Source organism: Manis pentadactyla, chromosome 6 (genome assembly GCF_030020395.1).
Source record: "Manis pentadactyla isolate mManPen7 chromosome 6, mManPen7.hap1, whole genome shotgun sequence".
NCBI classification, from domain to species: domain Eukaryota; kingdom Metazoa; phylum Chordata; class Mammalia; order Pholidota; family Manidae; genus Manis; species Manis pentadactyla.
The window spans coordinates 5,685,481-5,710,024 of NC_080024.1; the positions used below are offsets into that span (position 1 = coordinate 5,685,481).

Below are 24,544 nucleotides of genomic sequence, written 5' to 3' on the forward strand. Positions count from 1 at the left end.
ATAATTACAATGTATAAAAATGAACTAAACTTTCCACTGAAAATACAAAGATTATCAGTTTTGGGTAAGAAAAACATCTGCTTTGCTCTATTTCAATGAGACACTCCTAAAGCATAAGGGTACTGTTAGCTAAAATAAGACAATTAAAGATATAGGACAAATAAAAAGAAATCTGAAGCAGCTATAAAAATATTAGACAGATAAATTATTACTAGAGATAAGAAAGATCACTCTATATTGACATGGCAATTCCAAATTTGTATTATCCTAAATAACTATGAAACATATAAAGCAAAAATTGATAGAACTAGGAGAAATTGATATATTCTTCACCAGGGTGAAAGGTTCCAACATACCTTCCTCAGCTGTTAATATGTTAAATACACAACAATGTTAGTATATAAGAGCCGTCCCCCACGAGTTAACAAACCCAGTGTAATAGACCTTCGATATCCTAGCATTCAACAATGGGGAAAGATGCATTCTCTTTAGGCACAAACGGAGTATGTACACAAACTGAACATGCAGTAGACCATAAAGGCAATCCCAAAACAAAACACAACAAAAAAATCTGTATCTTCCAGATCATGTTCTTTCACAACAATGCAAACTATCAGAAACTAACTTTAAGTATATATGTTTTTTTAAACTTAAAGTCCCATGTATTCCATTAGACAGTGTGTTCCACAGGCAAAGGTATCTGGGAAACACTGGGTTAAATCAAGTTTAAGAAGAAGGTAAAAGAACATAAGGGATGTGAACATTCCCCAGGAATGGGTTGTTTTAATTTGTCTGATTTCTCTCAGACTGTTCAAGTTCAGTTGGACAATATCCACCATATCATAGGTAAGTTTTCACAAATGCCTAAGGTGCCTAACTGGTTTTCTTGGTTTCACTGGAGATGGCTGGTAATTACAGGTATGCTTTGGTTATGTAACTGTACTCCTATTATGTTAATGTGTGTGCGCAATTTAATTAGTAGTTTAAAACCTATACATGCTGAAGTTACTCTACAAGAAGATATGTCAAAGAAATAATCAATCTTCCCATGTTTTCTTCCCCCTGCTACTTCTATAGCTTTTCTTCTTCCTTCCTAATTACAACCCTTAAATAGAATTCGTGCCTCATATCGAATTTACTGTGTATCATAATTCTTCCAAGTGGTAAAGATACCTCAAGACAAATGCTGGGCATAGAAGCCACAGGGCATAAATATGCAAAGAAATAAAAAGCTAACCATTTCAAACAATAAGGCTTCTCTCTCACTTACCAACTTTACATTTCCCTGTATGGCCCTGGAAGATGACTGGTTAGCCAGAGACGGGTAAGATTCCTCAAGGGAGGAACAACCTAAGACAGGCACAGTCGCAGGGGGCCATCTGGTGAGAAAATGGGGAGCAGCAGAGGTGAGGCTTAGAACCTCCCCCCTCATGTTCTGAGAGAAATCTTCTGCATACATGGATGTTTATTGCCCTCGTCTAGCTCGGATTAACACATAGTCTACAGGCACACACCTGATCATCTACATTTGCTCTCTTACAACACTAAACTCTGTTTTCTACCTTTATCTCGTATCTACCTACCACTTCAGCATTTTATTAAAAATAATAATAATAGAGAAATGTGGTATCCACATATAAATCAAGTTTAAAAATCAAATGAATAGTCATATTTGAACTGACGTGTATAGTTCATAATGCATGAACAAAACCGAAAGCTTCTGTGATGACTGCCCTTGCACTGTTCACCATGTAACTTATTCACTATGTAAGAATTTGTTCTCCATGTAAGAACTTGTTCATTATGCTTCAGAAGATTGGAGACTGATGAAAATTAGGCTTGGGGCGGATTAATGATCGTGCATTGAGCATTGACTCCCCTATACAGAATTTTATTGTTGTTAACAACCATTTGATCAATAAATATGAGAGATGCCCTCACCAAAAAAAAAAAAAAAAAGTACACACTTCCAATTGTAAAATAAATAAGTAACCGGGATGTAATGTATAGCATAAGGAATATAGTTAAAATATTGTAACAACTTGGTATGGTGATAGCTGGTACCTAGAATTATCATGTATATAAATGTTGAATCACTGTGTTGTACACCTGAAACTAATGTAATACTGTGTGTCAACTACCCTTCAATAAAAAATAATTATCTACAAAAAAAAAAAAGAAGAAGAAGGAAGCAGAGAATTTTTTTTTTGCTGCAGGAGCGCTCCTAGGTTTTCACATAGAAATGCATGTCATGCATTTCTAAGGGAAGATGTCTATACAGGGTTCATGTCTGTTTCACCACAGTTTTCTACTCATAGAGCGACTCATGTGACGACTGTTTGGTGGAACGTGCTTTGGGAGGCATTGCTCCACAGCTCCCCCAGGGACATACTTCATATAAACCATATTCTTCTTATTAGCCCTATTTAAATTCCTCTGGCAACTGCGAGGCTGGCTATCACATCTCCCAGGATGCATCCCAACAAAACCATGAGCTGAGGCTCCTGACAAGAGGAGCAAGGCTGGAGCTTCCACAGAACGCTGCAGCGAACAGGACAGAAGCTTCCATTGGACAAGGCATGCGGAGATAGGAATATTTGTGTTTTTAAATTGTCCTCATTTTCCAGAAACATTTGGGCAACTCTAATCCATGCCAAAGCCCTGAGACTCCTGCACAATCCCTTCAATGGCTTCTCAGACTCGTCAGGGCTGCTGGGACTCTTTTGGGCTTGACCCTCATCCCCAAAGTTTCACTTTCTAGACAGCCAAGAGGCCTGACTTTCTTTCCAGATCAGTGAGGATGGGACAAGGCCATGAATCGCTCTGGAGATGAAGAGTTAACCCGTCATGCCACCTGGAGCGACAAGCCGTTCTGCCCCTTTCCCGGTTTTGTGTGCTTTCCCTTTTGCATGGAGATCATTCACTAGTTCTACGTTAGCAGCACCCACCCGTACCATGTTAGTGAGCAGCCAGAACGGACGAGGACAGAGAAGCACTATGGGGCTGGGGCAATGCTGAGGAGTGAGGACTTTTCTACAGGAGCCTCACATTCCAGGATAAGAAATAAGCTTAAACATTTTGCATTCACTTGACGGTATTTTCATACACCCGAGTATATATATGTTATCCCAGGGCAGAGGTTTTTTAATGTTTTTAGAAATTCTTGATATTCCTCTCTTCAAGAGGCGGAGTTAATTCTCCTTCCCTTGAGTGTGAGCTGGACTCAGCGACTCACTTCTAATGAAAGAATAAGGCAGAAGTCGAGGGGTGTCCCTGCTGAGACAGGTCATAAATGACACCGTGGCTCCCATCTTGGATGTGCTCTTTCTCTCCCTGGCATCCCCTCCTCTGGGGGACGCTATGTCAGCAGCACTCTCTGGAGAGGTGCACATGGCAAGGGACGGTGTCCTCCTCCAACAGCCACTTTGGAAGTGAAACCCCCAGCCCCAGTCAAGTAAGTGTTCAGAAACTGCAGTCCCTGTCAAGCTCATGAGAGGCCCCGAGCCAAAACCACCCAGCTAAGCTGCTCCAGATTTCTGACCCTCAGAAACTATATGAATTAATAAGTGTCTTTGCTTTACGGAGCTAAGTTTTAGGGTAATTTGTTATGCAGCAATAGCCAACTAATATACCTAGTGATCAGAGCTGCTTAGGGCATAGGGAAGCCATGGCAAGATTATCTCAGGTCACCTGCATCCACCCCACATGGCTGGGGCTGTGCTGGGCTGGTGGGGAAAAGGGATTCCGTATAACGGAGGCTGAATTACTGGGGAAGTGCCAAGGATAGAAAGAAGCACACAGGATGCAGGAGTGGTCAGGAGCTCAGCTCTCTACACAACTCAGATAGGAGGGGTGGGATCCTGAGTACGTGGACACAGGAGTAGGGTTGGCAAAGTGTTGGAGATGGTCGTAGTGCTGGCAGAGCTGGCAGTGCGGGCTGTCTTTCCTGGTGTGAGGGAGTCAGGGTACCAACATTAGGTTTGCTTGGCTGGTGACAGTGGCTGTGGTGGTCAGGGGAAAACTGGGATGTCTCCAACAAGCCACACCCATGCCCTGCCTTTCGTAGACAATGCCAAGCAGTCCAGGTGCTGGGGGCCTAGACAACGATGGTGCAAAGGACTTTGCAGAGCATGAAAATTAAAACCTAAGATGCACCTAATCTTTTGAGGTTGGGATTTACTTAGGCTTCAAGATACTAAATGGAAGGGGTCTTTCTTTATCATCTCTCCAATAATTTAGGTAAAGATTTATTGAAAGAACAAGAATTAGAAAATAAATTTAAGCACTCTTAAAGAAACAAATAAAATTTTAATAACTCATTGCCACAAAGCTTTCTGCCCCTCAATTTCTATTTCATGAAAATTGATTCTAATGTGGTATTGTTATATAATATGGAATCAGTTTTCCGTTCCCACACTGTCCAAGTTGTCCAGGCGCTGTCGAGTTAACACTGTAATAATATTTTTCTGGATAAAGTAATTGATTCATTATTTTAAAATCTGTTCAGATTTTGCATTAACTGGGTTTCACTGACAGTAAAAACATAGTGACTCTACAGTAAAACATCAGAGTATTTGGTAAAATGAAGGAGCAAACTTATCTAGCACTTCAACAGATATTTCACTGGCCATCAACCACATGTCAGTTAATGCTTTAAACACTTGGAAGGCAAGTTGCAAAGAGCTTGAAACCAAGCGTGATTGTCAAGAGGAAGGAAGTACAGCGGTGAGGAAAGTAATGTTCTTATTGCTGCTGATGACAGTGATGAGGGTCACTATTTACTCAGTACTTTATGCCCGTGCTGTACTAAGTATTGCACAAGCATTATCTCATAAAATTGTTACAATAACACTGTGATGTTGTTACAAATAAGTTCCACATTTTGCAGATTAGACAAAGAGGCTTATTAAACTAACTTGCTTGAAGTCATACCCACAAGCTGGACCCTATACTTGCAAACAAGATCTGATTCCAGTGCCTGTGTTTCTAATTTCCACATTAGCAGGAGAAACAGAAAGGGAGCTGTATGCACTGAGAGAATATTATTTGAGATGCTTGATTAAATTGCAGAATTAAACTCTGCACGTGGAAGCAGTAAACAGAAGAATCAACATCTGTGATGTGGAGAATCAGTTGAGACATTCCCTCTAATGCAAATGAAAAGGACAAAAAAACTGAGCACTGAAGAGTGTGAAAAATATCAGGGTAATTGGAAACTGGACAGCTACATGTAAGAGAATGAAACTGGATCATTGTCTAACCCCATACACAAAAGTAAATTCGAAATGGGTCAAAGACCTGAATGTAAGCCATGTAAACCATAAAACTCTTAGAAAAAAACATTGGCAAAAATCTCTTGGACATAAACATGAGCAACTTCTTCATGAACATATCTCCCCGGGCAAGGTAAACAAAAGCAAAAATGAACAAGTGGGACTATATCAAGCTGAAAAGCTTCTGTATAGCAAAGGACACCATCAATAGAACAAAAAGGCATCCTACAGTATGGGAGAATATATTCATAAATGACAGATCCAATAAAGGGTCGACATCCAAAATATATAAAGAGCTCACACACCTCAAGAAACAAAAGGCGAACAATCCAATTAAAAAGTGGGCAGAGGAGCTGAACAGACAGTTCTCCAAAGAAGAAATTCAGATGGCCAACAGACACATGAAAAGATGCTTCACATCGCTAGTTATCAGAGAAATGCAAATTAAAACCACAATGAGATATCATCTCACACCAGTAAGGATCGCCACCATCCAAAAGACAAACAACAACAAATGTTGGCGAGGTTGTGGAGAAAGGGGAAACCTCCTATGCTGCTGGTGGGGATGTAAATTAGTTCAACCATTGTGGAAAGCAGTATGGAGGTACCTCAAAAAGCTCAAAATAGAAATACCATTTGACCCAGGAATTCCACTTCTAGGAATTTACCCTAAGAATGCAGCAGCCCAGTTTGAAAAAAACAGATGCACCCCTATGTTTACCGCAGCACTTTTTACAATAGCCAAGAAATGGAAGCAACCTAAGTGTCCATCAGTAGATGAATGGATAAAGATGTGGTACATATTCACAATGCAATATTATTCAGCCATAAGAAGAAAACAAATCCTACCATTTGCAACAACATGGATAGAGCTAGAGGGTATTATGCTCAGTGAAATAAGCCAGGCAGAGAAAGACAGGTAATGATTTCACTCATCTGTGGAGTATAAGAACAAAGGAAAAACTGAAGGAACAAAACAGCAGCAGAATCACAGAACCCAAGAAAGGACTAACAGTTACCAAAGGGAAAGGGACTGGAGAGGATGGGTGGGAGGGGAGGGAGGAGGGGGGAGAAGAAAGGGGGCATTAAGATTGGCATGTATACTGTGGGAGGGGGCATGGGGAGGGCTGTGCAACCAAAGACAAGTAGTGATTTTACAGCATCTCACTACACTGATGGACAGTGACTAATGGAGTATGTGGGGGAGACTTGGTGAAGGGGGAATCTAGTTTCTCATGTAATTGTAGATTAATGGTAACAAAATAGAAAATTTATATATATATCAGGGTAATTGGAATATCTGTGGAAGATATCAGAATCCAGGGGAAAGAAGTAATAGTGTATAATACAAAAATTGTGTGTTTAAGAAACACCAAATTCTGCACCTTGAAATGACTCACTAAGTACAGAAAATCATCAAAAAATAGAAATGATTAATGTGTACTCTGTGTTTTTATTTTTTGTGAAATACAAGAAAATGCACAGATCCTAAGTGATTGCTTCTATGAGTTTTGACCCATAGGCTGGATAGAAAATAATTCCAAAACTCTAATAAGCTCCTGAAGTGCTCCCTTCTAGGCAATCCTACTCCCAGGGGCAACCACCGTTCTGATTGCCCAAACCACAGAGGAGCTTTGCTTGTACTTGAACTTCATCTAATGGAACTCTACTGTATGTAACTGTCTGGTTTCTTTTGTTGACCATATGTCTTCACGATTCATCAGTAGTTTATTTCTTTCTGTAGCTGAGACATATTCCATGGTGTGAATAAACAACAATCTGTCATTTCTCTTGCTAATGAACATTTGGATCTTTTCCAGTTTTGGGCTTATAATAAATAAAGTTGCAGTGATCATTCTTGTGCAAGGCTTGGAGACATACATTTTCTTCTCTCTTGGGTAAATACCTAAGAGAGGATTTGCTGAGACAGGGCAAGCTTATGTTAAACTTTATAAGAAACTGCCCACCGTTTCTACAAGGTGGTTATATTGCTTCATTCTCACACCGGCAGCATGTCAGAGTTCCAGTTGCTCCACATCCTGGCCAACATTTGGTGCTGTCGATACTGTTCATTTTAATTTGTGTATGAAGTGGCATCTTGTAGTTTTAATTTTCATTTTTCTGAAGACTAATGATGTAGAACATCTTTTCATCTGCTAGTGGTCATTGTCTTCTTTGGAAAATTGTTCAAATAATTTGCCCATTTTTAACAGAGCGGCCTCTCATAATACCAGGTGAGAAATTCTAAAGACTGGAACTGAGTTAGTTGTGATGGTGATTAAGAGAAGAATATACATTTAACAGATAGGAGGTAAAACTAACAAACCTCAGGGCTTCCCTCCCGTCCCCAGCTTGGGGGCATCTCCTTTGGCCTCTGATAAGGACAGAGGTTTTCTTTTGCAACCAAGGCATCTTTCCAGGAAAGCCTTAATACATAGGTTCAACACAGTTTGATACACATTTATAAGATATTAAAGCAAAAATTAAAGGTAAAACACCTATATATAATCAACAACAATATAATCAATGGAGAAGACAATGAAGGCTGGCCAACAGGTGTCTGGTGGGGTTGGGTAAGGATGAGAATGGTGACTCCATTTAGACATGAGGAGCTGTGGTCCCAGTCATTTTAATACTCCTAACACTATTCAACAGAAATCTTGGAAGAAGATTTCTTTCCACCTAGTCTTCACCCAGTTCCCATCACCAGTCTCTACCATCTACATCGCTTCTGCATCTGGTACTGTCTTGGGAGCACACCAGTTGTAAAACAGCTCTACTAACTTGTAAGCTTGTAAGTGCATCAATTTCATCCCCATTAATTTGAAGAAACCTAAATGCTTTATTGGCTCAAAAGTTTCTAGAAGGCCTCCATGGGAGATTTCTTTTAAAAAAAAAAAAAGACTTTAAGTATTCAAAGTCAACAAAAACTACCCTAAAGTTTTGTAAAATATTTATGCCTACTGATTTATGCCCATGTTTAATTTTGTTTGTATTTTTATAAGAGACATATTTCATTATCTAATCTCCAAACCATCTTGCCCCAGAACACAGATCACTTGTACACACTACATAAACATGAGTGGCATTTTCTTGGAGTTGTTTGTCACATACATATGATGATGTTTGCCACATAATCTTCACTTTTTTGCTCTACTACAATGGGGACCAAACTTCAGGTACAGTAAATACACTTCTTAGCTGACCCAGGACTCCTGGATCAGGGAAGTGTGTATGCCTAGGTTAGAACAGGCCTAGTCACAGGATGGTTGTAGTTTATTACAAATGCCTCTGTAGAAACCTTTCCTGGGTCAGTTCCAGGGACATCCTAATGCCTTTTTTCATCTTCTGTTTCCCATTAGTTCCCTTCATTTGAGTGTGCATTTGAACACATGACTTATTATAAATGTTTTTAAGTGGAAGTTTCCACAGCAGGAAGCATAAAATAAGCTCAGTCAGCTTCAATGTATATAGGTTTGTTTTCACTTGGCTATTAATGTCTTATTTGACATAAGTTTCCTAGTCATCACATTGGTTAGATATAAGAAATAAGTCTGTATAAAATAAGACAAATATGAGTGAATTTAGGATAGTATACAAGTAAGAGGACAGTCTAGTATCTTAGATTGTAGAATGTATACCATGGATTCATGAGTTGTGATCTCAGGGTGCTTTTTATTTCTGTGATATCTTGCTTCATTTTTCCCTGAGCAACATGGGAAGGCATGCGTTACGCATATTGTAATAAAATACTGTAGTAGAGCAGTTCACTGAAAAAAAAAAAACCATGAGATTTAGAAAATATAAATAAGAACCAACTCTAAACATAAAATAAATTCTCAGGAGCAGAAAATGTAAGGGGAGTAGAATAATACAGAAATAATACAAGAAAATTTCTCTCAGCCACACCCAGACACAAGTCCTCACATCAAAAGGACCAACAAAGCTCATGGAAGGAGAACCGCAGCCAGTGATGATGGATTCAAGGGCAAAGGGGTGTTATTTCTAACATCCAGGGAAAGCATTTTTAGGTAAACTCATAGGTAGGCATCAAACTTATCTGCTAGAGCACCAAGTGCTAAAAATCAACACATCAATATCTCTACAATGTGGAGGGAAAATTACTATAACCCAACAATTCTGTAACTTATCAGGTTATTGTTCACGTGTGAGAGTAACATATAAATTCCCAGATATAGAGGAATTTAGAAAGTATACTGTATTCATTTCCTATAGTTGTTTTAAATTACCCCAAACTTAGTGGCTTAAAGAATATATATATATTTTGTCTTACAGTTTCAGAAGCCAGAAATCAAGGTGTTGGCAGGGCTGCATTCCTTCTGGAGGCTCATGGGGAGATTCCCATTTCTTGTCTTTTCCAGCCCCTAGGACTCCTCCACTTTCCTGTCCCGTGGTTCCTTCTTCCACCTGAAGGCAGCAAAGCCCTGTTCTAACCACATGTGCACCATCACGAGCTCACTCTGACTCTCTGCTCGGCCTCCCTGTTCTATTAAAGGACCCTTGTGATTACACTGGGCCCACCCTGGTGAGCCATAGCCTCCTCATTTCAAGGTCCTTAATTTAACAACACCTACAACATCCCTTTTACTAGATAAGTTAACATGTTCACGGGTCATGAGGATTAAGACATGGATGTCATTCAGGGATGGGGAACAGTATTCTGACTATCACACATACCTCATAGGGCCCTTCTTGAAAAAGTAAAGATCATATAAATTTAAAACTCAATTTTAAATCATGAGAACAGTCAAAACATTTTTGAAACAGAAATGGAATGATTGGAATATGTCCTAATAATTTCTGACATGTTAGGATTACAGTACTATTAACACCAGAACAGATAGGCAGACAGAAAGTCCACTAGTGAACTTAGAATTTAAATCCATGAGAAAATGAGGAAGAAATCCAGTACATATTAGGAGAATATCATTTAAGAAACAAAAGTGTAGATTCTAAATTTGTATCTTATACCCATAGACAGTAAAGATTTAAATACATATATCTTGAAAAATGAAACTATTGGAAGAAAAGTTAAGTGAGTAATTCTGTAATTTTAGAGTAAAGATGGATTTCTAAGTGTAACTCCCAAGCCAGAAACACCTAATGGAAAATAATGGATGTATATGAAGACATGAACAGTTAAATAATAAGAAAATGATCTCTACTTGACCAAAATATCTCAGAGGTCATAGTTGAAAGCCAATGATAAACTTGTCATAACAAAAAAGAAAAAAGTTAATATATAAAAAATATTTACAAATCAATAATTGAGAGGTAATCACCATGAGAGAAAACTGGGCAAAGGACGGAAATAGACACTTTGGAAAAAGAATTGAACAGAACCAGCAAACATGAAAAGAGCTTCACCTCTTCTGTGCAGAGTCAGGGTGTGTCAGCCCTGGCCGCACAGAGGCCCTAATGACTCACCCAGACCCAGTCGTCATGTTCCAACCTGCCCTCCAAAGGGAGTAACAGACAAGGATCACTCTACCTGAACATCTCAAGGATTTTTATTAAATGATAGTGTTCAGTTTTGGTGAGCAATTTTAACTGGTTCAAACTTCCTGCAAGGTCACTTAGCAACATGTGTAAGGATTTCAGATGTGCATATTCTGGGTGTACCTCTTCCCCGGGTGGCTGGAGTCATGCCTAAGCCACAGGGGCAGGTCGTGCAGCCCCCTCTGGGCTCGCCTCTCCAGTGATGGGAGAGAACTTTGTCTTCACTGCAATGTCCTTCCTCCCTCACCTGCCTTCCCTCTCCACTCGTCACATATACTGACCATGTATCCCTTTAATTCATGCTCAGCTACTACACATTCGGGGGCTGGGGTGGGCAGTCACGGGCCTGGAAGGACAGCAGAGTGGGCAGGCAAAATGGATCCACTCCTGTGCCCACTGCCCAGGGTCGGCAGAATGTGACCCACCCGAGACCCTCCACTAACGCATGCGCTCTTGTTATGTCGCCAAGCACAGCCGTGCCTCTTTTTCCTCTGAGTTTGAAAAGTTAATGGCAAACGGCACTTCTTCCTACTCTTCTTTCTTCTTTTATGGAAGATTTTGGGGGTTCTTACTCCTTGGCCATCAAAAGGAAAAAAGAGGAGGTGGGGAGATGTGAATCTCTTAGTTAAACCTGAAATGCAAAATACTTCTAGATAGACTCTAAATCCTAGCATTTGACACTGCAACAGCCTCAGGTTTTTTATCTCTACTTAGAAGTTTATACCTTTGGAGATGTAGGCCTGTCAATCCCCTGGGGAAGCAGAGTCTGGCGTCTTTAAAAATGAATTCGCTGCTGCTTAGCCAGCACTTGCCAAGGGCAGAAAATACATTTAAAATAAATTAATCCCTTACATAATTAAAATATTAACGCTAACTAAGGGGCATACACATTCACTCACACACACACACTTTCTCTTCCAAAAATCCGGCATTTTAACATTTACTGGACACAAAAGATCCACATTCAGAGATTAAAAGTTTAACACATCAGGAGACTCTAATCCACAGTCTTCTATTGTCTTTTCTTGTAATCTACCCCTGTTCCTATAATCGGCCAACTAGACACGCTGCTTAATTCTAAGATGGAGGCCAAGAAAAGGCATAAATATGAGTCAACTCAAGTCTTAATAAAGCTGACTAAGAATAGCAAAGATTCTGAATTCTCTTCCATCATTAAATTCTTGGCTAAATTAAGTGTCACGTTGCTAACGTGACGAGGTCTCGTGCTAGATGATCTCATTCTCCACAGCCCCTGACGCCAGCCTGCTTTCTGCTCTGAGTACGGATGGCTACTCCTCCTGACTCTGGCCAGAACAGAGTGAGGACAATAAACGCCAAATGAAACATTTTTTTGTGACTGATGAGAAGTGTAGAAAATGTGGGCAGAAAACCAATGACCTCTCATGGATTTTCTGGAGACCGTAATCCTGTTGGTATTGCCATCACTGCATAAACTTCTTAACTGGGTGCATTCCTCCAGCAAGCATTTGCTGTCTTCACTGCTCCTCAGAATAGAGCTCCCTTTTTAAAGCAGACACTGGTAGTGTGGGATGTACTCATGATTGTGTTCAAATACATCGAGAGCCATTTCTGATCCTCACAAGGCAGCAGGAAAAGTTTAGGATATTTTCGTATAACTATTCACCAAACTAGAAAAAGGAAGGCCTCAATAACTTTGCACACGTGTCTGTAACGGATCTAGCCCCATGTTCTCATTAGAATAAAATCATCCTATTTTTGATTCAGATAAGCTGTCATCTCTGCTTTTCCACTGTGATGGGGTGGGGAAGACTTGATTACTTGCTTCAATGTAAGATATCCAGTTTTCTAAACAGACTACTTACACAGACGCATTTCCAATCAAGGCTCCAGAGTCCAGGAAAAAATTTGGATTAATACTCCATTGAGGGTTTCAACATATGGTTCAGTATTTAAAGGATTTTAGATAAATCCATTGAAGAGGATTCAGGTCTGGTTATGAATATAATAGCATCTGGCTCTCTGTGCAAATGCAGCTAGCTTAATACAAAGACACAGGACACCCTTAGTTACAGAGGCTGTAAGTGCCTTGAAGGCGGAAGCCTGGTGTCATTAGGAAAGGGTTGCCAGCATGTAGCTTAGTGGCCAGAACAGAGTGAGGATGATAAACACCAGATGAAACGTGTTTTGTGCCTGATGAGAAGTGTAGAAAGTGTGGGCAGAAAACCAATGACTTTTGACAGATTTTCTGGAGACCACATTCCTGTTGGTATTGACATCACAGCATAAACTTCTTAACTGGGCCCATTCCTCCAGCAAGCATTTGTTGAGTACTTACTCCCTGTTGGACTCTGTCCCCAGATACGGCAAAGAGCTGTGCACCAGAATCCTGCCCTCTTCTCCCTGGGCACCCTAGCAGACCTGTCCCAGGCTCTTGCAGTGACTGAGGCCACGGGTCTGGTTCTAGCCAGCAGGCAGTGCAGAAATGTGTGTGTCTGCCTTGAGGCCTGTCCCTCTGAGTTCTTAGGTGCTCTCCCTCCCTTCTGGTTGGCTGGGATGGAAACAGCCATAGCTTTGGACGCTGTGTGCCAAGGATGGTGGAGCTTCGCAGCCCGGGCCCTTGAAAGGCCCCGCACACCTGAACACCTGCCCAGGACAGTTGGACGAACCAGGAAGAGGCTCTGTCACGCTAAGGGCAGCCCCAACTAAAACACCAGAGATGCAAAGTCAGAGGAGATGTGGCCCTGCCTCCAGGGGGCACCCAACCCACCTGGATTTTGATGGGCAGAAGGCCACCATGCCTCTGCAGAAGAGATTCACAGAGGCAGCCCCATCGTGGCACGCCCACTCTGTGAGCAGCAGGCGCTCCGGAAGCCTTCCCAAGATGGTCCAACCGAGGGGACAGGCTGTGACTGGCTGCCCTGGGGGCAAACAGCATGCTGCCGCTGGAAAGGTGCAGCCCCTGGGCACCAAGGGAGGGTTCCTGAAGAGGCCAGACTGAAGACTGCAACTCCTCAGGTCTCACCAAAGTGAACCAGCAAGTGTGCGCAAAGGAAGCCTTTCGTCGGCAGAGCAGCCCCGAGGAAGGCCCCGCTCCACAGCACGAGGCCCATCCTCTCCAGCAGGCGGACCGTACGTTCACTTAAAGGACTTGGGATCCTCCAGTTATAAAGTCCTTTTCTACGTGTTTCTCATTGAATCCTCAAGACGACTTTGCTGACCTCTGAGGCAGGCTGGTTCCGGCTGTGCTGCCAGTGGAGAAGCTAGAACTCACCTGTTCTGACACCGATTCACTTGTCCCTTCCCACCACCAAGCACTAGTTTATGTCACAGCTAGGGCCACACGTTCCTCAACAGTCCCCAGTATTTCTTAATATCTCCTGTGTATTCACGAACAAGCAGCAGATTTAAGCTTGGTCAGAGGGCCAGGCCTCCCACCCCAAAAACCGCACCACCTTTGAGGCAGCTACATGGCAATTCCGAACATTGAGAAAATGTCCCTGGGCAAGATTTAAATGTCACAGCTATCAGTGGAGGTCTCCTGTTCTGTTCCCCGGGGCAGAATCCAAAGGAGGAGGCCCTAGGGATTGGGAGTCTGTAAAAAGCTGAGATATTCGCTGAGAAAGTCAGGGTGATATTGGGTCTGAGGTTTACTGGTATATTTGCACCTCAGGTTCTGCAGAAGCTACAGCCTCTGCCATTGTACACACACCCCTCCTGTGCCTCCTAAGTACCCCTCACATCACTCACTCCGACCCAGGAAGGACTCACTGAGGACTCGCCAAAGCCAAGGCCTGCTGCCACCCACTGCTGTCCGGCCCCTGACAGCACGGAGCCTGATGTGGAAGACAGTGATTTAAAGAGAAGGAAGTTGATTGTCCCCAAATTCTCTGATCTGTCCCCACTCCCCTGGGGGCCTTTCCCATAACATCCAAATGAAACTCCTGGAGCCTGGCCCCACTCGCTGAGAGAAGTCCGGGCCTCTTTCTGGGGTTGGAGGCTTAGCGGATAAACGGTGGAACGTATCCCATGACCCCAAACATGGACCCATCCACCCCTGTCACCCCCAAGCTCCACCAGCTCAGGCACAGGTCTTTCGCTGAAGGCTGGGGAAAAATGAGGTGTGATTACAGATTTGAACTAAGAACACCTTGACACTCAGTGCTGGGGCTCCCACTCCTAAGGACTGTCCAACTGCCCCACTACAGGGCCTGCTCCCCGGAGCGCCCAGCCCCTGGGTCCCCAGCCCTTGAGCATTGTTTTCAATCTCCCACTAGTTGTGGGATGAGCTGTGGCTCCCCCCAAACAGACGAAGTCCTAACTGCCAGCATCTCAGAGCATGAATTTACTTGGAAATAGTCTTTTCCAAAGTAATCAAGCTAAAATGAGGTTATTTGGGTGGGCCCTCATCCATTATACTTGGTGTTCTATAAAAAGAGGGAAATTGGACACAGAGACAGACACACACAGGGCAGACGGCGTGAAGACTCACAGAGGATTACAGCGATGCATCTACAAGCCAGGGACGCCGAGGGTTGCCGGCCAGTCGCCAGAAGCGAGGCGGCGACAAGGAACGCTTCTCCCTGCAGGCCTCCGGGGGAGCGTGTCAGCCGAGCCACCCCCTGACCTGGGACTCGGGAGTCTCCAGAACTGTGAGACAAGACATGCCTGTTGTTGTAAGTTGCCCAGCTTGAGGCACTTTGTTCCAGCGGCCCCAGGAAGGTGATACACCCTCTGCATTGAGGTCCAGCTCTTCTCTCCGCCCCTCACAACCCTCGTCGTTTGGCTGCCTGCAGAAAGCACGTTTTATCACTTCACCGTGTAGGGCAAGGTGGCACGTTTTAATCTAGGCTTTCTCAAAGCAAATAAAAGTTGCACCCTCTACCCTCACAAACATGCCGGATGAATGTTGCCACTTCCCTAGACGCAGGAGGGAGATGCTGGCAATTGGTTCCAAGGGATGACGCCTAGAAGCTCTGGTAAAGTAGGAGCTGAGGAGCTGGGTCTCTGCCCCCCAGGGCTCTGTGGCAGCCGGCTGGGTAACTTTCCACGAGACAAGTGACCACTGAGTGGCCACGTCCTGCGTGAGTTAGGACACCATCGTGCTTCCAGACTTGATGTCCAGCTCCCCAAGAACCTGAGGGTACCCTGCTACCAATCTGGGTGTCTCTCGGGAGGCCAGGAGTTACGCAGCCACCCATTCTCCAGCCCCACCACCACGGTCCCCTTCCTTACGGGTCTGAATCAGAGCAGTGGAAATCGGGTGGTCGAATGGAGGAAAGAGATACTCAGGCTGGAGGCTGGAAGTCCCACCATTTTTGTAACAAATGGATATGGTGGGGGCCAGGGAGAGAGTAAGAAAGCAGAGATGGCATTGAGGCCTTCATTCTGGGAGAGAAGGAAGAGCAGAGTAATACTAGGCAGCCTCTGTGAGACCAGAGGCCCGGATTGGGAGAGGCGGGGGGTGAGCTCCGTCTGGGACGCGTGGCCTTACCTTTCTGTCCCTGTCCCAGAGTTTCCACTTCTGACCCCAAAGGAGTGAATGATGTGCATACTAGTGGTCTTTCCATAGCTATGAAGGGAGAAAAACACATTTCTCCTCATGTAAATTCCAATTTGCTTTCCAAAAATAAGCCTGAATCCTCAATTTCTGAATTAAAGAGCTAATAGGGGATTTGAATGTAGAAAAACACTGAGTGTTTAGAAAAGTCCTACAGACTGATAAGCCACCCCCCAAACTGATCCCTGTGGCCCAATGTGGTCCACAACAGTTCAGTTAAAGGTCATTAACAAATACAAATGGTGATCAATCATTTAAATATAATTTAAGACAAACGCACTGCAAAGCCTTTCCAAACCAAATACAATCGATTTACTGAAAATAAAGCTGTCCTTCCAAGAGGCCGGCCAGGACCGAATCAATAAACTCATCCCTAACCATAGACCTTTTATCCAAGACTGATTTATTACTATCAATACCTTTTAAGCAAACAAGCATTTGACGTGACACTTACAGGATTCTTAGTGGTGATTTTCCTGAAAACGTTTATAAGCTAAGGGAGTCATTTATTTCTTTGTTCACACATGCCCTCCCTTCAGGGTGAGGTTTTTGTTCAAACGAATCCATTTTGCTATCTCTATACTTCCCTTCTGAATAGAAACTCCAAGATTCAGTATTCAGTGCGACTTGACCATCACCAGCTGGGCATCTAAACGCGAATCTTGACCTTTCTATTCCCTGCCGCAAGGCAAGTGATGGATGGCAGCCATGCATCCAGACGTGCCCCTGGGCGGCTCTCTCTAAGATCGGAAGAGATGGATTTCGGGTGAAAAACAGTATTGCAATATTTTGGACAACCTTAATTCCCACCCTTTCTCTCACACTAGGAACATGTATCAGAGTGCAGAAGAGTGATTGTGACAATATTATAAGGATAACCTTAAATACATTCTAATTCTTGTCAATAAAAATAAAACTCACAAACTTTGATGCTCAAACTACCATCAGAACCACTATGACGACACACCCGTGGCTGAGTGCTCAGCATTTGTGATCAAACCCCTTTCCGTGAAATACTGTTCTGATGATTTTCAAAGGGATATGCATTCTGGGGAAGAAAGGAGTGTGACCTTGAAACCTGTCAGGCAAGTAAACACCTGGGTCCTCCCCGAATGGCCCAAAGCCCATTCTGCCCTGTGGCCTGGCTCTGCAAATCTCTGAGATCAGGCAGTGAATTTAACTCTCTGTGGGGCAAATCTGACTCTCCCAACCGTCCAGTCTTTGGGAGAGCCCTTGAAGGGTATCACCCTAGAAGGAGGAGAGGGGAGAGTCGCAGCGATTAAGTCATAGGCATAGGTGTCCAGCTCCACTTCTCCTCCGGCCATCTCAGCACCCCAGGCAGTGGGATGATGGCAGGGGACTAAATGGGCTGGAGGCAGGCTAGTGGGGCTGGGTCCCCAGCTGCCCTGGGAGCTGATTCTCAGCTCCAGTGCATAGGTGTGCACCTCAGAGTTACTTACAACATGTACCCCTTCACCAAACCATGCAGTTCCCTCATCAAATCACATACTCAATATACTTTTTAATTTTTTTAATGGAAATTTTCAAATACATAAAAAAGTAGAGATTAGTACAATGAACCTTATCTTCCACCACCAGCCTTCAACTGTCATCAACTCATGCCCAATCCTGCTCACCTACACCTCCAACTTCCCTCCTCAACTGGAGTGTGTTAAGATTTTAATTTAGCCCAGGTGCACCCATTACTTGCTTGATAAGCGTTAGCAAATGACATACTCCCTGTGACCCCCAGTCTCCTCATCCCTAAGATAAGAATATTTCCTTTTGGAGAGAAAGTGAAAGTTAAATGAGATCATATGTGTGGGAGCCTTAAGAATTGAGCTTGGAAGGTGGTAAGTGAAAATGTTAGCCTATTACTGTGTTCTCTCCTGGAATTCTAAATAACCAGCACATTGAACCGGGGGACCCACTGGAGAGAAGCAATTGTGCCTTCTGATAGCTCTCCAAATGAATTCTGCAGCACTGGGTCTTCCCCTCCTCTGAAGCAAACCTAGGAAGTCTCTCGAGTTTTCTGGCCATTCTTAGGTACCCTCAGTCCCCAGCCATATTCCACTATGGGCTTACCAGTGTAAACCCCAATGGAGAAATGCTCATGAATTCTTTACCCCCACAAACTCCAGGCACACCAGTCAGTCCCAATATGCCCTTCTCTCCTGCTGCTCACCCATCAGCAGCTGGACAGCAACTTCCTACCTTTCACATTTCCCCGGGGAATCAGATGCCAGTTCACTGGGTCCCCAAACTGTAGAAAAAGGCCCCAAGCACTGCAAGGTCCTTGTGAAAACCTTCAAACCAACCTCAGGTGGAAACTATACTCCTCACCCCTCTCCCTGGCTTACAGTCACATTAGCCTCTTCCAAAATCCCTCTCTCACCCTCCATGGACCAACCACAATGTGAGTAAGGGTCTTAAAAAGCTGTACAATTGGGTGTTTTAATCTATTGAATTTTCGGCATGAAGGTTTCATTGTTACACCGTTTTATAACCAATGAATATCCTGGAGGTCACAAAGCATGTTGCCAGAGTTGGAAATTTGTCTGGACCCAGCCAACCTGGCAAAGTAGCTTTCATGGGGAGAGAGGCACAGCATCTGACGGCGGGTGCTTAGAGCCCAAGGGCAGGCACCCAGGGACTTGGGGGCCAGTGGCAGCAGCCGTTGGACAGACACCATCGGAATGTGCAGGGCATTTTCAAATGTGACTCTGAGTGGCAGCAATAGAAGCCTGAGGCTCTTGCCTGGTCAGATGCTCCAGTTTCCTCTCCAACCAGCCGTGAGAGGTGGGGGAATCCTGTGAAATGAACATATCTCCAAGCTTCTCGGGCTATATGACAGGGTGTAGACATGGGCTGTGACCTCAGGAGGGAAATATTAGGCTGCCTGGTATGAAGGGCAGATAAGAACTAGGTGATTCCTTGGAAAAATGAGAGATCTGAGTGTGCTCCCAAAGTGGTGAAACACATCAGCTGTTCTTGGAAATACCATGCACGTTCCCACCCCAGAGCCTTGGTGCTTGCTGCTTGCCAGAAATGCTCTTCCTACAGCCGTCCTTTTGCACCCACACCTTGATTCCTGCCTCTTCTTAAATGTTAGCCAACCAAGGAGGTTAAAAGGCATCTACACCACAATCCAGACCTGTATCCCCTCACTCGGCTGTGTTTTTCTGCAGAACACTCATCGCCACTTGTTGCGTTATATATTTGTTTTATTACAAATTCCACCAATAGAACACAAGTTCTGTGACAGCTTGGGCTTCGTTCAGTTCCTTGCTTTATCCCAGCCCCTAAATATTACCTGGCACATAGGAGGTACTCAAATGCTGTTGGATCAGTGAATAGTCTTGTACCTCTTTATCCTTGTGTCTCCACCTGTTCTTCCACTTCACCAACTCCTCTCTCTGCAACAGCCCTACCACTGGCCACCACTTCCCTTGGAATCCAAAATACTGGGATCCTGCATTTCCCCTGAAACCTCTCACTTCTGATCTTAGAGATGGTTCCCTTTTGAGAAAGTCAATGCCCTTCAGAATTTTGTTGGTACTTTCTGAAGTTTTTAATTTCTTGCAATTGGTCTGTTTCCTGGGGAGAAAGACCTTCACTCTGTTTTCTCAGATTATTTTCCCCTCTTGACCTCTGAACCTCAGCATGTGCACTGTGATTTTCCAGTATTGGCCATTCTTTCAGAAGGTAATTGTTCATGAGTATCATAAGTTGAGATGAGTTTTGTTAGAGATTATGTGAGGGCATAAATAAATATTTCAGTATCAGAGAGAAAAGTAATGATATATATTCCCAAATATGTATTTCCCATAATTGTTTACTACAAATACAGTCATTCTTGAAACACATTCAAAGGATTCCAAACACATTCCCCCTGCAGTGGGAGGAGCCGATGCCAATCAGACAGATTTAACGTGGGGTGGTGGGTTGTCAATACACACCACTCCCCTCTTCCAGTCTAGGTCCTGACTCAAGGAGATACAGGAAGAGATGCCAGGTAAGAGATGAGAGCATCAGCTGTATCAATGGCCAAAGCTCCTTGAAGAGATGGCTTGAGATCTCAACGAGGTGCGCCCCTAGTACTACTATGCCACTGAATTAGCAGGTGCCCACTGGGCCACAAACAAGCTAGACACCCAGCAGACTTTGCCCTTTGGGCCTGGCCCTGACTGCAGGGCAGGACCACAGACCAGAACACACCTCTCTGCAAGCAGGCAAGTTCCACAAAGGTGAGAAGTAGCTGGGCTGATATGTTCAGAACACTCCCCAGATGTGTCCAAAGAGCAACTGCTCCCCTTCCTCCTGGGGGGCAGGTGGGCCACAGGTAAGGACAAAGGGGTAGTGGTTCTCCGTCCATTCCTACCTGTGCGATAGAATCCCCAGGCTCTGTAAAAAGCACAGACGCTCACATACTACTGACTGGACGGATGGAAGGGGAAACAAGGCACTAGCATTTTGAAGTCCCCAGGTGATTCTGGTGTGCAGTCAGCATTGACAAGTGCTGCTCAAGCTGACATCTACCCAGGAGGATGCCTCAGGGGCAGGGCCCAGCGCCGCAGAGTGACTGGGCATCCCCGGGGGACTTGTTGAAAATGTGTTCCCAGTGGGTCCTAGAGATGACTCCAGGGGCTCCTTGATCAGTTCTTCCTGCGAGCCACGGATGGTCCAAGTGGGACCCTCCATGGTCTGAACCTTCGGTGGGGCCTCATAGAGACTGCTCACAAATGTTCCCAATCATACATGAAAAGACATCATTGTTTGACAGTACATGGGTGGTTGGTAACAGGTGTTGACTTGTGCAAGGGGGATGGGAATTATTTTGAAGCATGAACCATAATAAAGTCTGTTCATCAGAATAACTTGCTACCACTGAAACAAATGAATATTTAAAACTGAGTCATACTAAAGGTTCAAGTACTTGTAGATCAGAGTTAACAGTCATGCACTTCATTCACATGTGCAAAGATTCAGTTATTGTCTATCACTGTTCCCTGTTGATCTGCATCCTTCCCCTGGGTCTTGAGAGGCGCAGGACAAAGGGGCGGGACCAGCCACATGAGTTTCCTAATGGAGGGTGTCCCAGGCTCTCTTCCAGTGATTCTTGTGCCCTTCTCAGCAAGATGACATCTGGGTGGAATGGAAGATGGACATGACCTCACAGCGTGGGAGCAGGAGGGTCTTGAAGCCATACTGGTCCCTGTGCTGGCCATGAGTGCTGCTGCCAGGGGCCCACTCGTCCTCCCCACCCCACTCTGGGGCGTGCAAAGCTGACCTGTACAAACCCCATCTGTAGGTCTTGTCCTGCAGCTGCTGGCTGGGTTTGCCAGGTGGGGACATTGGCAGATGAAAGCGAGGTGGACAGCGAGGCCAGAGAATTTGTTTCCCTGCTTTCTTCTCCACAAGGTCACTGGGAGGGGTTGCCTTGTTCTTGACTAAAGGTCTCAGCCCCTGGGAGGTAACGCCCTCTGGGCAAACCACCCCATCTCTGGATTGAGTAACACTCCGTCTCCGTGCCCAGGATGCTGCACTGTCCCCTGGGGTCCCCTGCCCTCAGACACACCTTGGGGACAGTTCCTCTAGTCACCTCTATTGCAGGGGTCCTAACGACACTGTGCCTTCTGTCCCAGGAATAGATTCCGACCGAGACTTGGGGTCTTCTCAGGCCTCTTAGATGCCCTGATTCCGCTTGTGTGCATCTGGCACTGATCTGAACGCCGGAGGACTCTCGGCGTGGCAAGGTGCCCCATGGCCACGCATGGTTCTCGCTGGAGATGTGGATCCCTATGGTCTCAACCACAGCTGGCAGCCTTGCCCCGGGGTCAGCCCACACCTCCCTTCCCGACCTTCCACAACTCCCAGCTTCCTTCTTCTGGATCCCGCCGGACCATAGGCTGCCCCCTGCCGGTGGGGTGACCTGGGCCAGCAGGTCTCCCTAAGCCACATACAGGAAATGAACCAAAAGGCCCCTGCTTTTACCTTTGCTTCTAGTTTTTTTCTAGGTCTCTGCCTTTCCCCACCCAAGGACAGCGCAACCCTGGGGGGGTCAGAACTCCGGCTTTCACCATAGCCTCCTCCCCGCCCGCCTCACTCCGTGCCCCACGGGGACTTCCTCTGGGCCCAGCACAGCCCATCACCTACTCTGTGAGCCCTTTGGCTCCTGGGGCTCACCACCATCTTCCTAGGGCCACCAAACCACAGGACTATGGAGAGAGAAACTTGCCAATATTGAAATTCCCCACTAGACCAACAAAGGCTCATTAATCCATAGTTGACTAACATTTTGGGAAGTACTTTTTGAGAACGTCAGGCTACGATAGTGGTAAAACCCTTCCTAAAAAATAACCCAGGGAAACAAGTAAAGACTGGCTCTTAGTCCTGTTGCCACAGCAAGACTTATCAGAGCCTTTTCTATGTTATGCTTTAAGACTCCTAAGGGGTACCTAGTATGTCGCCATCTTTGTGATGTTTAACCACAGATCCCCTTTTCCAACAGAGCTTCTCACAGGGCCACTGTTCTGACAAACACACTCTGGACAGCACTGCTATGACAGGATTAAATTTAGAATGTCAGAGTTCAAAACCATTTCAGAAGATAAGAGAAAACCAAGCATACTTCTCTAAGACAAAGGGCGTATGAGAAATGGAGCAGTAAGGAGCATGTAGGCCAAGACACAAAACACAAAATGGATTAAACTCACTTATTAAAATGCCAAAATTCGAGGGGCGGAAGATGGCGGCGTGAGTAGAGCAGCGGAAATCTCCTCCCAAAACCACATATATCTATGAAAATATAACAAAAACAACCCTTCCTAGAATAAAGACCAGAGGACACAGGACAATATCCAGACCACACCCGCACCTGAGAGAACCCAGCGCCTCACGAAGGGGGTAAGATACAAGCCCCGGCCCGGCGGGAGCCGAGCGCCCCTCCCCCCAGCTCCCGGCGGGAGAAGAGCAGGCAGAGCGGGAGGGAGACGGAGCCCAGGACTGCCGGACACCCAGCCCCCGCCATCCGGGCCAGAGTGCAGGGTGCTCGATACTAGGAAAACAGGGCAGCAAGAACAGTGAGCAGGCACTGGAGGCCGGGAGTCGGAGGACATAAGAAAAACGCACGACCATTTTTTTTTTTTCTGTTTTGTTCTGGCGAGCGCTTTTTGGAAGTCTTAAAGGGATAGGGCCCCCAATACTAGGGAAACAGGGCAGCAAGACCGGTGAGCAGATGCCCGAGGCTGGCACCGGAGAATAAAGAAAAAAGAGGGGCCACATTTTTTTTTTTTTATTTAAATTTTTTTTTTTTTTTTTTGTGGTCGTTGTTTTGTTTTGTCGGGTGCTTTTTGGAAGTCTTAAAGGGGCAGGGCGGGACACTTAATCCAGAGGTAGGGAATCCGGGGATCTCTGGGCACCCTAACCCCTGGGCTGCAGGGAGCAGGGAGGCCCCTTACGGAGATAAATAGCCTCCCAGCAGCTCCTGCTCCAACGCGACTCCACCACTTTGGAGCAGCTGCCCGAGCCAGGCCACGCCCACAGCAACAGCGGAAATTAACTCCATAGCAGCCAGGCAGGAAGCAGAAGCCCTGTCTGCGCGCAGCTGCCCAGCACAAGCCACAAGAGGTCCCTGTTCTCCCAGGAGAGGAGGGCCACAAACCAACAAGAAAGGAAGTCCTTCCAGCCGTCACTCGTCCCAGTTCTGCAGACTATTCCTATCACCATGAAAAGGCAAAGCTACAGGCAGACAAAGATCACAGAGACAACACCAGCGAAGGAGACAGACCTAATCAGTCTTCCTGACAAAGAATTCAAAATAAGAATCATAAACATGCTGACAGAGATGCAGAGAAATACGCAAGAGAAATGGGTTGCAGTCCGGAGGGAGATCACAGATGCCAGAGAGGAGATTGCAGAAATGAAACAAACTCTGGAAGGGTTTATAAGCAGAATGGATAGGATGCAAGAGGCCATTGATGGAATTGAAACCAGAGAACAGGAACGCATAGAAGCTGACATAGAGAGAGATAAAAGGATCTCCAGGAATGAAACAGTATTAAGAGAACTGTGTGACCAATCTAAAAGGAACAATATCCATATTATAGGGGTACAGAAGAAGAAGAGAGAGGAAAAGAGATGGAAAGTATCTTAGAAGAAATAATTGCTGAAAACTTCCCCAAACTGGGGGAGGAAATAATCGAACAGACCA

General features: G+C 44.8%; 1 long non-coding RNA gene and 1 other non-coding gene across 2 annotated transcripts in view; both read right to left on the minus strand.

Annotated features, from left to right (window-relative positions):
* Positions 1-24,544, minus strand: part of LOC118920369 (uncharacterized) — a 76,477-nt gene that overhangs the window by 16,350 nt on the left and 35,583 nt on the right. The window lies entirely within an intron of this gene.
* Positions 10,662-10,792, minus strand: LOC118920979 (U8 small nucleolar RNA). The gene has a single exon (XR_005028137.2). It is a non-coding gene; the product is annotated as a U8 small nucleolar RNA (small nucleolar RNA).